Source organism: Pinus tabuliformis, chromosome 5_2, assembly GCF_031772625.1.
Source record: "Pinus tabuliformis cultivar Carrire ecotype Pingquan chromosome 5_2, CPIR1, whole genome shotgun sequence".
In the NCBI taxonomy this organism is placed as follows: Eukaryota; Viridiplantae; Streptophyta; class Pinopsida; order Pinales; family Pinaceae; genus Pinus; species Pinus tabuliformis.
This window is the reverse complement of record NC_142306.1, coordinates 986,878,068-986,893,321: the sequence shown is the minus strand read 5'-3', so window position 1 is coordinate 986,893,321 and position 15,254 is coordinate 986,878,068. Positions and strand designations below refer to the sequence as shown.

The 15,254-nt window shown below is 40.0% G+C and overlaps 1 pseudogene; it reads right to left on the bottom strand.

Annotated features, from left to right (window-relative positions):
• Positions 1-304: 304 nt before the first annotated feature.
• The window catches only part of LOC149162612 (protein Iojap-related, mitochondrial pseudogene), a 41,289-nt pseudogene continuing 26,339 nt past the window's right edge, over positions 305-15,254 (bottom strand).

The following is a 15,254-nucleotide window of genomic DNA, read 5'->3' as shown; positions in this document are numbered from 1 at the left end:
GGACTTTCTTCAACATTTTTCATGATCAACATTGGCTTTGTTGTTTTGATGATTAAACGTGTATAACTAAATTTCTTTCAACCCCAACGCCTTCGCTTTTGAAGAAAATCGGTAGGTTAAATAAAAGTAGCAACATTTGACCATTCCAATGGCTTAGCAACAAAAAGTAGTCACAAAACGAGGTATGCCATCATATTCTGGAAATGATAATTCAGGTCATGCCATAAATCGGGGGGCACATCTGATTTTCCGCCTTAAAGTGACAGCATACTGGATAGTGTAAATACAAAAATTTATAGCGCATTCAACAAAGGTTTTTCTTTGTCTAGAGACTCTCCAAATCATAGTATGCATGAGCATTCTCATCAAGTGCATGAACTATAATGCTACCTATATCAATGACCAACCATTTTCCTCCCTCACTGCCTTCGATGCTAGGTAAAATCATCCTATCAATGCCTTTTTGTTTTTGCTTCACCTTGTAAAGTAGGGCTTGTGCAATATTTAGAACATGCCAATTTGATCTGCCAGTGGCAAACACTGTGTAATCGGTCCATTCACATTGTTTGTGAACATTAATTTTCTTAACATCTTCTGCCCTCACGTCCGTTAGCACCTTTTCCACTTCCTCTATCGTCAGTAGTTTAATATAATTCAACCTTTGGTGCTCGGTTGCCTCTGCCTCCTCCTCAGGAATTTCATCTTCAAATTCATATCCGTATTCTGTCTGCTCAGCGTTGAGCGTGGAAGAAGCTTCTTCCGCAGTGGTGTGTTTTACATTTTCAGCTCAAAAACTAGATACCTGTATTTTACTCCAAGGAGACAATCCTAACGCGGGAGCGGGAGACACAATGCCTTAAACGGTGAAACTTCAGCTGAATCATTCAAATAATGCCGTAGAGCTCCTAGCAAGGCATGCATGTGCCACAACTGGTTCGCCAGGAGACAACAACCGAAGAGAGTATGAAGATTCACCAGCGTTAACTAACGGAGAGCATCATTCGAGTAGCAAAGAGACAACATTCTTCAAAACAGGAGCAACGTTCTTCAAAACAGTTCAATGTAGCATTTTGCTCGTTGCTCTATTGAAACTGTGCACTTACGGTGCTGGTTGCAGGCGACACTAGGAGCTAGACGTTCTTTTTCAATCCAAGAGATGTTACACCCAAAAAAAGGTGCAAACAATGATTAGAGAGCGTAGGGAGGACAATTATGAATAGCCCAGGGAGTGCAGAGGGCGCAGATACTCTCAGAGATTTGCAGCAGCGACTGAGGGGGCAGTAGACAGAAGGCACAGTATTGACAGAAAAAACACATATATGACACTGCCACAGAAGGCGCAGACTTGACAGAGAAACGGTTAAAGATAGTGGAAGCAGAATACGTTATAGCATATGTGCATGAATTTCGATTAGGCGCAACAAAGATATAATCCAAGCAATCAACAGAGTAAAAGCATCAAATTTCTGACTGTTAGTGAATTAATGGAGTGATATGGACAGTGAACAGAAATGTCATAACTGATATGCACATAGAGGCCACAAAACAAATGGCTCAAATTTGAGTAGAGCAGGAGATCGCCCGCTCTGATACCATGTTAAACATACATGGGCAATCAGCATAATCTGAAGGATAAAACATGAGAGTGCAATTTTTTATTAACAAGAGATATACATTTATAGTACATTATGTGACCATTGGGTTCCACATCCCAAGGTCTCTTGGACTACTTTGCCAATTCAGCTTCCACACTAATCCATTGACGATTAGGGGTCCAACATTTAATTCTGTATTCTTTTTTCTTTTCTTTTCTTTTCTTTTTTTTTTTAATTTGAGTATATTTTTGTTTTTGTAGGTTTTTTTTTAATGTTTTTAATCTTAATTTTAGTAGTACTTTAAATTTTTTTGTTAATTTTTTTTTTAATCTAGTTAATTTTTTTATTTTTTTTTTTTTATATAGTTTTTTGTTAATGCTTTTTAAAAATTTTCTATTTTTACTTAATTTTATAGTTTTTTTTTTTTTTTTTTTAATTTTGTTTTTTTTTTTCCAATTCTTTTTATGGTTTACGAGACAATTTTTTTTTTTTACTTCTTTTTTTATGTTTTTTTTGTCCTTTTTATATATATTTTTACATTTACTTTTTTAAGTAATCAACATTTAAAAAAAGAAAAATAAGACAACTAGAAAATTTGTTAAGTAATCATGATTTACAGAAAAATTGGACATAAAAAATTTTAAAGTGTCAAAAAACGTAACATTTAAAAAAAAATATCCACACTTAATACAGTAAAAAATTTAAAGTGTAAAAAATAAGCCCTCTAAAAAAAGTTGATGCCGCATTGACACTTTCAACATCAGCATGAAAATCACTAACATTTAAAAACAAATGTTTATATTTGATACATAAGAAAATTTAAAGTGTCAAAAATATGCTAAAAAAAAGGTATTATCCAGCACATCCCTCCTTATCCTTTAAATATTTTCCCAAATATTTCCAAAAAATTAATATAAATGTCATGATGTTTATTAGGGTATGAAAATGATGAAGTCATGCAGGAAGTGATGTTATGTTTTTGTCAACTTTGTGAATAGGAAAGAAGAATCTATTTATTTCAATTTCATTCAATTTCTCTCTGACACCATTCATGAACAATTGTTGAAATTTGGAATTGAGAGGTCATTCAAACATCAGTCAATTTTAGTGTATTTGTTCTTGTATCATCACTAAAACAAGTTCATTCAAATACAACTAAAAATACATGATATACAAGGGATTCAACAGTTAGTTTTTTGCTGGACTTCTTTATTTAGGAAACACTCTTGAGAATTTTTTTTTGCAAATTTTGTGGACCAATTTCTATCAATATGTTTCAGTCTCTTAAATAATAATGAATTCCCAAGAACTCTACCAGAGGTTAAGCACATTTTATAACTTAATGAATACACTAAATTAGGAGACTAGTATTTTTATAAAATATTTACTAAGATAAGGATGTATGGATGTGAACTTTCTCCATATCATTTGCTAGTATTTCTCCCAATCAGAAATTTTTCACTTGACTTCATTAAACAGAGTTTGAATATAGATCAAATGCATTTTTTTCCAAGAAATAAATAGGTTGTTTTCAAACTCAAGGCACAGGTTGGACCTTCTATTGTAAATATTAGGGAAGTTGATAAAGAAGTTGAATTTTTATTAGGGCAAATGAAATTTACAAAAGGAAAGAGTTGGTCATATGATCCAATTGGGAAGATTTCATCTATCGGGATTTAATAGGGTTCTACTTATTATTTCCATTCACCAAAACCAGATATTGAAAGATATGTTAATATAGAAATATGGGAAGAAGGAACCTTAGAATAGTTACCAAAAGAATAAGATATAGAGAAGTCAGTAAAACTTAATGTTTTAGAAACTCCTCAACAAAGGGAAAAGGAACTTAAAAGGGATATTGAAGACATTTCCAATTCCACATCAAACTTAGAAGGAACAAAATACAGAGTATACAAGAGGAAAAAAGTAAGAGAAACAAAAGAAAAAATACCAAAGACTATCTCAACAGGTGTATCTACACCTTCTACAACTAGTTTTTCAAGTCAACCTGTATTCAATCTACAACCAATGGAACCAATAGTAGGACAATGTTCTTCAACCTTTTCATCTAATAATCAAAGTATTTTTTTGAATTCATGGAGATTGAAAATAAGAATGAAGCTTTGAATTTAATTACCTATGTGCAATTTTGGAAACAAACGTCTTCTACAAAGAATGAATTACTCTTAGCAATTTGCCTTCATAGAAACAAAAGTTCCAGGGGCTAAGTATGTAGAATATTTTAAGACATGTATTTTATTTTAACATGAAAAAATTCCATCCAATTGACCAAATTGATCTCCATAGACAGATAGGGGAGACGATTTATTCCACCTTAACAAGTTTAGCAATTAGTTTGTCTAAGTTGAACAATTAATTGAATAACACACGTTGGCTTGTTAGGGCCTAACCTAAGTTCAGAGTTAATTAGCCAAATAAATCCCTATACTACTAGCCCTTTCAGCAACAGTCTGTGGAACGCGTACTGAGGTCTCACCTGAAGTAGTGTGGGGGGGTGCTGGAACAGGTTTCCGCACCCTGGAGATGTCTAAGCGGTTGATTTGGTCCAACTGCTAGTCCCTGCGCGTAGGTTGCTTCGCGCATTTCCCTGGCCTTCACGCCCTGATATATTTGCCTTCGCGCAACCCTAACCAGGGGCTATGGGCTTCCACGCTACTGGAGCAGCGCTTTGCACTATTCCCTTAAGTCACACCCAAGATCTTACTTATCTTCTTACACCATTTAGTTATCTTCGAGTAAATGGATGCCTTATGTTATATTTATTTACCCAACACATTCATATGAGTTCGTGCAACAAATAAACAATAAACTTGCAATACATACCCAAGAATACATAAAACAGGAAAAGATACATAGAAATATGATATATATTCTCTTTATTAATGCTTCCAATGGTTATAGACTTGACCCGCCCTGCGCACTCAGCTGCAAGGGTTCGCACACTTAGCTGCGGGCTACTAGGCCTCTGCGCACATAGTTGCAGAGCCTTCTCCTACTCTATGACCCAAAGACACAACTTACACTTCGACTCAATCAATTCCTTAGACTCATCCTGCTTCTCTTTATAGATATATGTTTTTTTCTACACTTAGAGCCTTACTCTATTTATACAATCCCATGGTCCACAGACCATGGGTAGATCTTTCAAACTAACATTACCTTACAAAACCAAGGGCGGACAACCCTATGACTCTATTATGACTTCATGCTCTGTGCCCACAAATCACAGAGTCTTTACAATGGACTTGGTCAAAACTTGGGCTTTAAGCCCCAAAACATGCCTTGGGGGGGATTCCATGCCCAACAGGCCCCCAACACAAACATCGTGACTCGCCCTTGAGTCACTCTGTTAGTGCAGAGATCTTCACGCAGAGTCCTTCCAACTCTACTCGAACAACTGCAAGGTTGGCAGCGCACTGAGCGGCTGCCTGCTGAATCTCCTGTACCCATTGTTCCGAGACCGCAGTGTCGGAACTGCTTCCCTGGACCTGTTCTTGCATCCCCTGCATTTTCTGATAGTCTTGCACCTGCTTTTAGCTTTCTCAGGCGTGATGACTATGCTTCATTCGGCTAGTTAGATAGTTGGGCCACCTATGTAGGGCTTCAGTCGACTACCATTCACCTTGCTTAGGATAGGTTGTCCATTTAGCTTAACCAGCTGCACCGCACCTCTGTCGGTGACTTCCTTAACAATGTATGGACCCAGCCAATGCATCTAGAATTCCCCTAGGAATTTATCAAACTTACTATCATATAATAACACTAAATCATTTACTTTGAAGGTGTGCAACCTAATATTTCGATTGTTCCATGCCTCTTCGCACTGCTTTTGTACCTGTTGATGCAAGCCAGCCAGGAATCATTCCTCTTCAAGTTCCTCCAACTGCGTGAGCCTTTCCTCCAGGGCTCCACAGTCTGTCATACCTGTGAGCGCTGCTATGCGCAAACTAGGCACAATATACTCCATAGGCATGACAACTTCCACTCCATAGACCAACTGGAAAGGTGTTTGTCTCGTTAGTTTCTTACACGTTTTTCTATAAGCTTGTAGTACTACAGGTACGCATCGGTCCCAATCACTCCACTGCGCATTGCAGACTTTGGCCAACACAGTCTCCAGTATTTTATTAAATGCTTCTAGTGTCCAATTGGCTTGTGGGTGATACATGTGCTTTTTTGATGATACACATGAAACTCTTCTATTAGCGCATTGATTGTTTCATTCAGGAAATGTGTATTGCAATCGCTCATCAAGATCTTCGGACGTTCAAATCGAGTCAATACATGTTTGAACAGAAACTTGGAAGCTGTGGTAGCCGTGTAGTCTTTTACCAGTTGCACTTCTGCCCGACAAGTTAGGTACTCTGTCATGGTGACAATGTATCTCGCGCCCGTCTTTCCTTGAGGTTTGATAGGGCCTACAAAGTGGATCGCCCACTTTTCAAAGGGCTGTAGCGCCGTTTGCAGATTCAAAGGCATATCGTCCCTCCATGATGGTTTACCCATTCTTTGACATACATCATAGGCCTTGCAGTGTGCTTTTGAATCTTGATGAAGCGTTGGCCACCACAACCCTATGCAGAGGATCTTCTGCATGGTTGCTCTTCCTGCATAGTGTCCTCCTACAGTGCCCCTATGTGCATCCGTGAGGATATGACTACGTTCAAATTTAGGTACATACTTTTGCAGTATCTCATCATTTCCTATATTATATAGGTGCCCTGCAATGACAGAAAAATCTGTCGCACGCACCACTAGTTCCTTCTTCTACAGGACGAAGTACTCTTGCGATGCAGTTCCAGTCATGATAAAGTGGATTATGTCTTCGAAGTGTCCATCTGCTACATGCACAACAAAGAGTTGTGCATCAGGTAATCCTTCCTCCAAACTAATAGGTTCTTCTCCTATCTCAATTTTCAACAAGTGATACGGTCCCGCGTTCAGGCATCCAGGCTTCACAATGACCTCAAAATCTTATTCTTGGAACAATAAGAACCACCTGCATATGCACCCCCCCAACACAGTCTTATTGACCAAGTATTTTAGCGTGAAATGGTCTGTGTACATCTTGAAGTGTCCCCCTAGCAAATAGTGCCGATATTTTTGGAGTACGTATACCATAGCCAATCCATCGCGTTCATTTGTGGAATAGTTATTTTTTTCTTTAGACAACCTGCGACTCGCGAAGGCGATAGGGTGATCCAAGCCCTCTCCACCCTCCTATGTTAGTACCACTCCCAATGTTATACATGACACATCAACATGTACATGAAACTCCACATCCCATTTTCAGAAGACCAAGATTGGTGCAGAGGCCAATTTCACTTTTAGTACATCTAGGCTCTTCATGCAATCATCACTCCACCAGAACGTGACATCCACTTTCAACAAATTTTCCATCAGTCTACTGATCTGGGCATAGATTTTGATGAACTTCCTGTAATACCCCGTATGTTCGAGTGTAGCACGTAGCTGTTTGACACTTCACAGTGCTTCCAAATTCATAATCACTGCAATCTTCACGAGATCTACCATCAGTCCCTATTTGCAAACCACATGTCCCAACAGGTTCCCAAAGGGAATGAGGAATGTGCACTTCTTGAGGTTCAATGCGATTTGGTGTCATCGGCAGGTATCCAGTATCAAGCGTAAGCTCGCTACATGGTGCTTAACGAATCCAAATGCAGTCCAATCATCCAGATAAACTTCCAAGAACTTGTGGATATATTCTTTGAATGTTGCAACAACTATGCATGAAAAGATAGTCAGCGTGTTCTTACACCCAAACGGCATAATGGTGTATTGAAAGCAGCCCCATTTAGTTTCGAAGGTCATCTTACTCCTATCTTCTGGCATGATTGATATTGTGGTACCCTGAAAATCAATCAGTGAAAGAATATGCTTCCTGTCGCGCGCCCCCCCCCCCCCCCCCCCCCCCCCCCCCTCCCCCGACATTTTCTAGTACTTCATCTATGAACAGAGTTGGGAATGGGTCATGCACACATGCGTCATTCAATTTTCTGAGGTCCACGCATATTCTTATCTCACCCTTCTGCTTCTTTTCCTGCACTATCATAGGGCTTACCCAATCGATTCTTCCACCGGCTCAATGATTCCAGTCGTGAGCATTTTGTCTAGTTCTATGCAGACCTTCTCCTTGTACCTTAGATTCAAGCAATAAGGCCTCTTCTTAACTGACTTCGTGTCGAGATTTAATGTGATCCACATCATTCCTAAATATCTGATGATTCCTTTTAATTCGGTGATCTTGGTGGGGAATATATCCTGGTACTCGCGGAGTAACTCAGCAACTTTATCTACCGTCTCGTCATCCTAGTAATCATCGAGCATTGCGTACTTAGGTTCAGCTTTCGTACCAATGTTCACCTGCTTTGTCTTTACCGACGCGGTTATGTCAGGGTCTTCAATCAATGGCCCTTGAACCTCATGATAGCCTTCAGTTTCTGGAATGTTAACTTTTCGTGGATCCTCGTCATCTTCTTTGGTAATTACGTTGTAACACTCTAGCACGCAACTTAGATGGGTCGCCCATTCAGGCTGAATCACTTCTATTGGCTCTTGGGGTATTTTAAAGATAGCTATATTTACTGCTTATAGAACATCATCAACAGTATCCCACCAACGATCCTCAAACGTGAAGGTTAATAGGAACCCTTCACACAAGATATCCCATTCACTTGTTCCATGGTGGAGCTCCATCTCTATATACCAGTTCATGGGTATAACATCTAGGGTATGACAGAACAGATGCACCCACTTAGGTTGCAGGTCTTCCCCATAGACCTTTGTCCACTTGGTGAGGTGTGTGTGTGGATCATCTCATCCATCATACTTGTCTTTTAATTGCATCTGGGGCTTCCCAAACCGCGTGTGCATCATTCTCTTGCATTCGTGCCAGTCCTCAAAGCTTCCTTGGTGTGTACGCCACCACCTCTTGGGCGTAGCACGTAGTACCCATTTCAAATCCTCAAAGCGTTGTTGTTCCGGCACCTCCCTTTCGAATCTATTCAGGAAGTCATCTACCTTGCTCAACCCATCATATGTAGGCATATCCCTTACCTCCGTTGATACGCAGTGCAATGATCTTGTCATCATGTTGCAGTTTAGCGTGGTTACCTCGTGTAACCGATTCTGCCATCGCTATATTTCTTCGTCAGAATCTGATGTACAGGAGCTTTCGTGCTCCCATGATATTCGTCCATCCACGGTGAGATTTACCCAATCCTACTCTCATACAGTTATCTTGTAGATGCAGTCCAAGTCATTGTCACTTTCATAGTTGCACACTGGCTCTATGTACCGCGATCCTTCTATAGGGTCCAAAGGTACAACTACACGCAGAGAATTTTTCTCAAAAATCATCTTGCGCTTCTTCATATTTATCACCCCATTCATGTTAGAGGCCCAATCGATTCCTAATAGCGAGGGGTAGGGATTGTTTTCATCAACAATCTCTATCACTTAAAAATCTGCTAGCGCGCTTGCCCCTTCAATATCTATGGTGATTCCTTGCAATCTTCCCATAGGTAGGATCTTTTTCTAGTTCACCATTCGAAGTTGTATAGGAGACCATTGCAGTGTAGGCCTTCCCATGCACTTCCATGTTTGCTTCAGCAAAACGTTCGCGTCTGATCCTAGGTCTAGAATCACTTGGTCCATCTCATATTCTCCAATCTATGTGATCAATATCATTTCCCTTCCCATCCTCATTGAGTGCTTTCTGATCTTCCAGACTATGTGCGGTTCTCCTGGCGTGGTCCCAACTCATCTATTTATGAGTTCCTGTAGCCACTTTATAGCCTTGCTATCGCGCAGTAGCTTCATGCATGTTTCCAGGAACGTCATGAGCATTGATGGGTCCATTTCTGACTCTGATCTGTCTTTGCTTCCTGAGCTGGAGGAATTAGTGAAGCTCTTCCTGGATTCCATGAAGGTTTCCTTAGCACGCTCCAAATCAAACTCTAGTTCTTTCGTTGGAGCATTGCAAACCCAATTAGTCTCTTCAGGCTGCTTGCCTTTGTCATCCCCTATCGTAATTCCACTTCAGAGCACAATATTCACATTAGGGTCTTCCTCGTGTGGCTCAAACCTCATCATTTGCAAGTTCTGAGTCGGGGGAGGTTGGAGTGCTCCCTTGTCATGCAACCTTACTATTAGTGTGGGACAATCCTCAGTCTCATGGTTAAACAATGTACAATACAAGCATGATGGAAGCGTCAGATTCATACAATCATAGGCATAATGTCTTGTGCCTCCGCAATTGTAACATATCAACTATTTGCGACCTCCTCTAGGTCCTCCTCCACCTCGGCCTCATCCATGCCCCTGAAATTTGGTTCACGCCATCCCTGCGTTCTGGTCAAGGGACCACGTTTCGGCCTGAACTCTATAGGTGGGAGTCTTATCCATCATCAACTCATAACTTTTACAGGTGCGCTCATCATGTGCTACTGACCTACAGAAATTACAGAACAACTATTCTGAATTCTGCGTGTACTTCTGCAATAGATGGTAGTTTTTTGTAGCATGTTTTCCCCCTATTTGACAAATCGTGCACCATAATGTAGGTGTCATGCTACATCATGCTTGTGCCTCTGGTCTCAATGGCATTGGTCCTCCTCCCGTGAAATTTACAAACACTGGGCAGTGATCCTTGTCATGTCCCTGACCTTTACATTTAACACACCATACTTCGTTGCGCACCTCTGGGCGAGCTGTCTTGTCTTTTTTTAGACTCTGCATCTCAAGGCACAAGTTTTTCAACTACGTATGGATCTGTTGAACTCCTAGGTTAGGATCCTATATCAGGGTTTCATGCAGCCTCATCGCGATTTCCAAGGCCTCGACCTAAGTCGTTAGCCTTTGTTGTGACAACGCGTTTCTTAGATGCAGCATTAATGATGGTAAAAACCATTCGCGATGTTGTCCATCCATCAACATCATGTTAGCTTCGTGAATTGTGAACTTTAGTCTCTGATCCAACTCCCAAGGATTCTCTCCTGGTAGCATCGTGATCTCCTTGAACCTAATGATCGACTGCACCTTTGACTTCGGTCTACTAAATTCCTCGTTCAGTGCAGTTTGGATGTCTGCAATCCCTGCATTCAGATTGTCATTAGAATGCTTAATGTACCAGGTCAGCATGCGATCCTGTAGAGCACTGACCAACGTTGCTTGCTTTATATTGTCATCTGTGACTCCCTGTGGTTCCCATACAACCTTCATCACGAACCAAAATTGGTCTGGATCTTCATTTCCTACTCCCTTGAACACTGGCAACTTTATCACACTTGCCATATTGGTTCGCGACAGTGGCGGAGGTGGTATGGGTGAATATGGGGGTGAAGACAGTGAAACTAGCGGTGGTGTGGGTGGGGGTGGTATGCGTGGAATCCTCTGCCTTAAATTGATCACACTTCTTGGTGAGACCTTCACAAGCTCTTCCTCATCCCCTCGCGGAGGTGAAATCAAGAGGCTAGTTTCTAGTTCTGCACTACCTTCGTTTCTATAAATTCTTCCACTTTGCATAGCTCCAAACATCAATTTATTCGCATAACCCGTTTTTCGCATAGTAGCATTTTAATCCAAGTGTTCAAAGACTTAACGTACTTACCTCGGGATCATTTGAGGAAGCATCGTTCTGCCTCACTATAGCTGACTAAAGTATCTACCGCGAACTGAATGATGAATCCTCCTATAATTCGATCGAGCTAGTGATCAACAATGTGCATGATCTTATCCTTTGATGCTTCCAATATACACACCAATTCTGGAGTCCACACAATAGGTCTGTTGAGCTTGCACCTTCCTTGGTTATTTGCTAGCTTCACGATCCACTCGTACAACTTAGTAGGGAAAGATGCGAAGAAAATTTCGTGGATCTCTGTGTACAGGTAGCAGTCTAACCACTCTTCTTTTGATAATCATGGATTCTTGTTCTCCTGCACTGCAAACTAGCGAATCTTCCTATCCAACCAATCTTCAATTCCTTTCTTAGTTGTATTCCAGTGATACAACATCATACATCTCTATGCAGATCCCGGTCCCAACAACGGAACCATTTGTTGGCTTGTTAGGGTTTGACCCAAGTTCAGAGTTAATTAGCCAAACAAACCCCCATATTACTAGCCCTTTCGGCAATAGTCCATGGGGCGCGGACTGAGGTCTCACTTGAAGTAGTATGGGGGGCTACTGGAACCAAGTTTCCACGCCCTTGAGATGTCTGAGGGGTTGATTTGGTCCAACTGCCAGTCCCTGCGCATAGGTTGCTTGGTGCACTTCCCTGGCCTTCGCACCCTGATATATTTGCCTTCGCGCAGCCCTAACCAGGGGCTGTGGGGCTTCTGCGCTACTGAAGCAGCGCTCTACACTATTCCCCTAAGTCACACCTGAGATCTTACTTATCTTCTTACACCAGTTAGTTATCTTCACAAAAATGGATGCCTTATGTCATATTTATTTATACAGCACATTCGTATGAGTTCGCACAACAAATAAATAGTAAACTTCCAATTCATACCCAATAATACATAAAGCAAGAAAAGATACACAGAAATATGATATAACTTCTCTTTATTAATGCTTCCAACGGTCACAAACTCGACCTGCCTTACGCACTCAGCTGCAGGGGTCCACGCACTCAGCTGCAGACTACTAGGCCTCTATGCACATAGTTGTAGAGCCTTCTCCTACTCTACGACCCACAGACACAACTTACACTTCAACTCAATCAATTCCTTAGACTCAACTCGCTTCTCTCTATAGATCTATGTGTTTTTCTACACTTAGAGCCTCGCTCTATTTATACAATCCCATGTTCCACAGAGCATGGGTAGATCTTTCAAACCAACATTACCTTACAAAACCAAGGGAGGACAACCTTGTGAATCTATTATGACTTTGCGCTCCACACCCACAAATCGTGGAGTCTTTACAATGGACTTGGTCAAAACTTGGGCTTTAAGCCCCAAAACATGCCTTGGGGGGGATTCCATGCCCAACAACACAATTTATGAGTTAAAGGTGGAGAGAATGAACTCTCTTACTAAGGATACTAGATCAAATAATTAGAGGACATAATTATCAAATTGGGATTAGATACTCATGATATCATTGTTACCTAGGAAATCATAAAGAACATAAATGTAGACGGGTTAAAATGTGAATATGGGTAATGCTTTTCCTTATTTTTTGATGTTTTCATTTTTTAGGTATCCATCAACATTTTCACAGTTGGAAATTTTTTCTCTAAAAGAAATTTAGATATAAAAGTACAGTATTATATTATTTTCTCATAATTATTTCAATTAGTATTGTTTCTCCTAATGCTCATTTACCATAATAACCTAATTCCAAAAAGTGTTTCCCATTTTCATGTTTTCACCTAGACATTCAAGATATTCACAAAGGATTAATGTTGCCAACTATTGAACATCCAAAAACGCAAGAAATTAGAGAGATTGGAAAAGAAAAATAATTGCTCTTATGAGTAATGATTGAGCAAAATTTGCAGATGCAGAGTATGGAAACACATATGGAACAACTACTAGAGGAAAGAGAGAAAGAAGAAGGTACAGTGCCTTCTACATCCCAAGTAATTTAAGGGAGAAATGATGCAATGGAGGAATTAACACAAGAATTATCATATTTAAGCTTAAACAATCAAGAATTTACAGACTAAAGAAATATTTAGTGAATTTTGAGCAAGAGAATCTTAAGCAAATTAATTCTTTAGTTGTTAAACTTCAAATAATTCCAAGTTGTAGAAACAACTTGAATGGAACTTGGATGGAGATCACATCTTCAATATCTGATTTTTAGACATCACACTACAAGGAAAAGACCTTCTAGAGAAGGTTTTTGCAGAAGACCTCTTCAAAATAGCTGAAAAATCCATTTGTATAAGAGATCACTAGCGGAGGTGGGTGGGTGGATGTTTTATCAGATGTTTTTTTGACGATGCATATACAATATACAAACTCACTGGTGTTTTACCATCCATTGATCAGGTGCTCATGTCCTAAGTGTCATAAAATGCTCAAAAATTAAAGTGCTTAGAACTGGTTCAAATTTGAATGGCTGGAAGGTTCTCGTCTTCTCGATTCTAGCACCGCAAACGGTTCGAAAAACGGTCGCCGTATGAGGAAGTTATGGCAAAAAGAAGAATTTGTCCATAACATTAGAAATTTTAATTTTTCAAAAAAAAAAAAAAAAAAGGAATATTCCGCCTGGCACGAAATCCGAGGCAACCACCAAACATTAAATGTAACTGCAGTTAAGTTGGCGGAATTTTGGCAGGAGCGCCAAATTTGGCGGACCCACCATAATTGGCGGAGCTAACTGGAGTTAACTAAAGTTAGCTGGAGTTTTTCTAGGGGCAAACTGGAGAAACTTTAAATGGCCATAACTTTGGCTAGGAAAGGCGGTTTTGAACGAATTTTTATTTTTATTTTGGGTATTTTTGACCTTCTGAAGCCATTGGTGCAGGTATTACAGCCATCTGAGGTCATTTTGCAGAGGTTTTGGAGTCGTGAAAGTTCTAGGAGCCACTAGGGCCCAGTTTTGTGAAGACTGTATAGGGATGCAGGTATCCATTGGAGGTGATCCAATAGTCAATCCTGAAGGATTCAAGTGTTATGAATCCATTTTTACCATCTATTTCTCTTGTAGATTCTTCTATTCAACTGTATTTTCAATTTGAGCATTTAATAAAAACAAGGACAGGCTCGGTTGGGAGCTTTGGACCCAGCAGACGTAGCCCTGGAGGGGGTGAACTGCTTTATCAACTTCTTTTGCATTTGTGCTTGATTTATTTTGTAGAAAAAATTCATTTTAATGTGTTAAATAGTAAAAGGAAATAGCTCTGCTATGCTTAAATGGGTCATGAACAGCTGAAAATTTCATGTATTTTCTTTTTGCAAGACATGGAAATCTTTTAAACATGTTTAATTCTGAATTGAATACCTTGCAAACAAATTTCAAGTAGTTTCAAATTCAAATCAATTTGGTATCAGAGCCCAGGGTTTTTGTGCAAAGATCTTCTAACTGTCTTGTAAAGTATTGATGCTTACCAAGTTGAAACTTAAAATAGGGAAAGGACAGTTGACTAGAGAATGAGAGAATCCTCAGTCAAGGACGGCCAGAGAGCCATCACATCCACCTTCAATTTCGCCCTCAAGAGTCTCAGCAGAAGCTTCAAGGATGTCTGAACATGAAGGAGAAATTCCTACAGAGACAGATCCAAGAGAAGAAGAAATAGTCTTCAGAAAGGCTTTCTTGGACCTCACTGAAATGGTGAGGATATTGTACCAAGAATGAAATGAGAAATTGGCTGGAGAAGGGTCCAAACATCCACATGAAGGAGAGGGCTCTTCAGGACGTCAGAAGGATGATGATCATTCAAAGAAAGGACATGGAGGAAATGGTGATCCACCACCCCCATCTTCACCTTCTTCCTCTTCATCCTCGTCTTCTTCTCTTCATAAGCATAGATCCTCTGGAAAAAGTCCTTTTTTGAAGCTTGACGTAAAATTTGAATTACCTATGTTTAATGGTGAAGTGAATGCAGAAAAGCTTGACAACTGGATTAGGTAGTTGGAAGTTTACTTGAGGATCCAA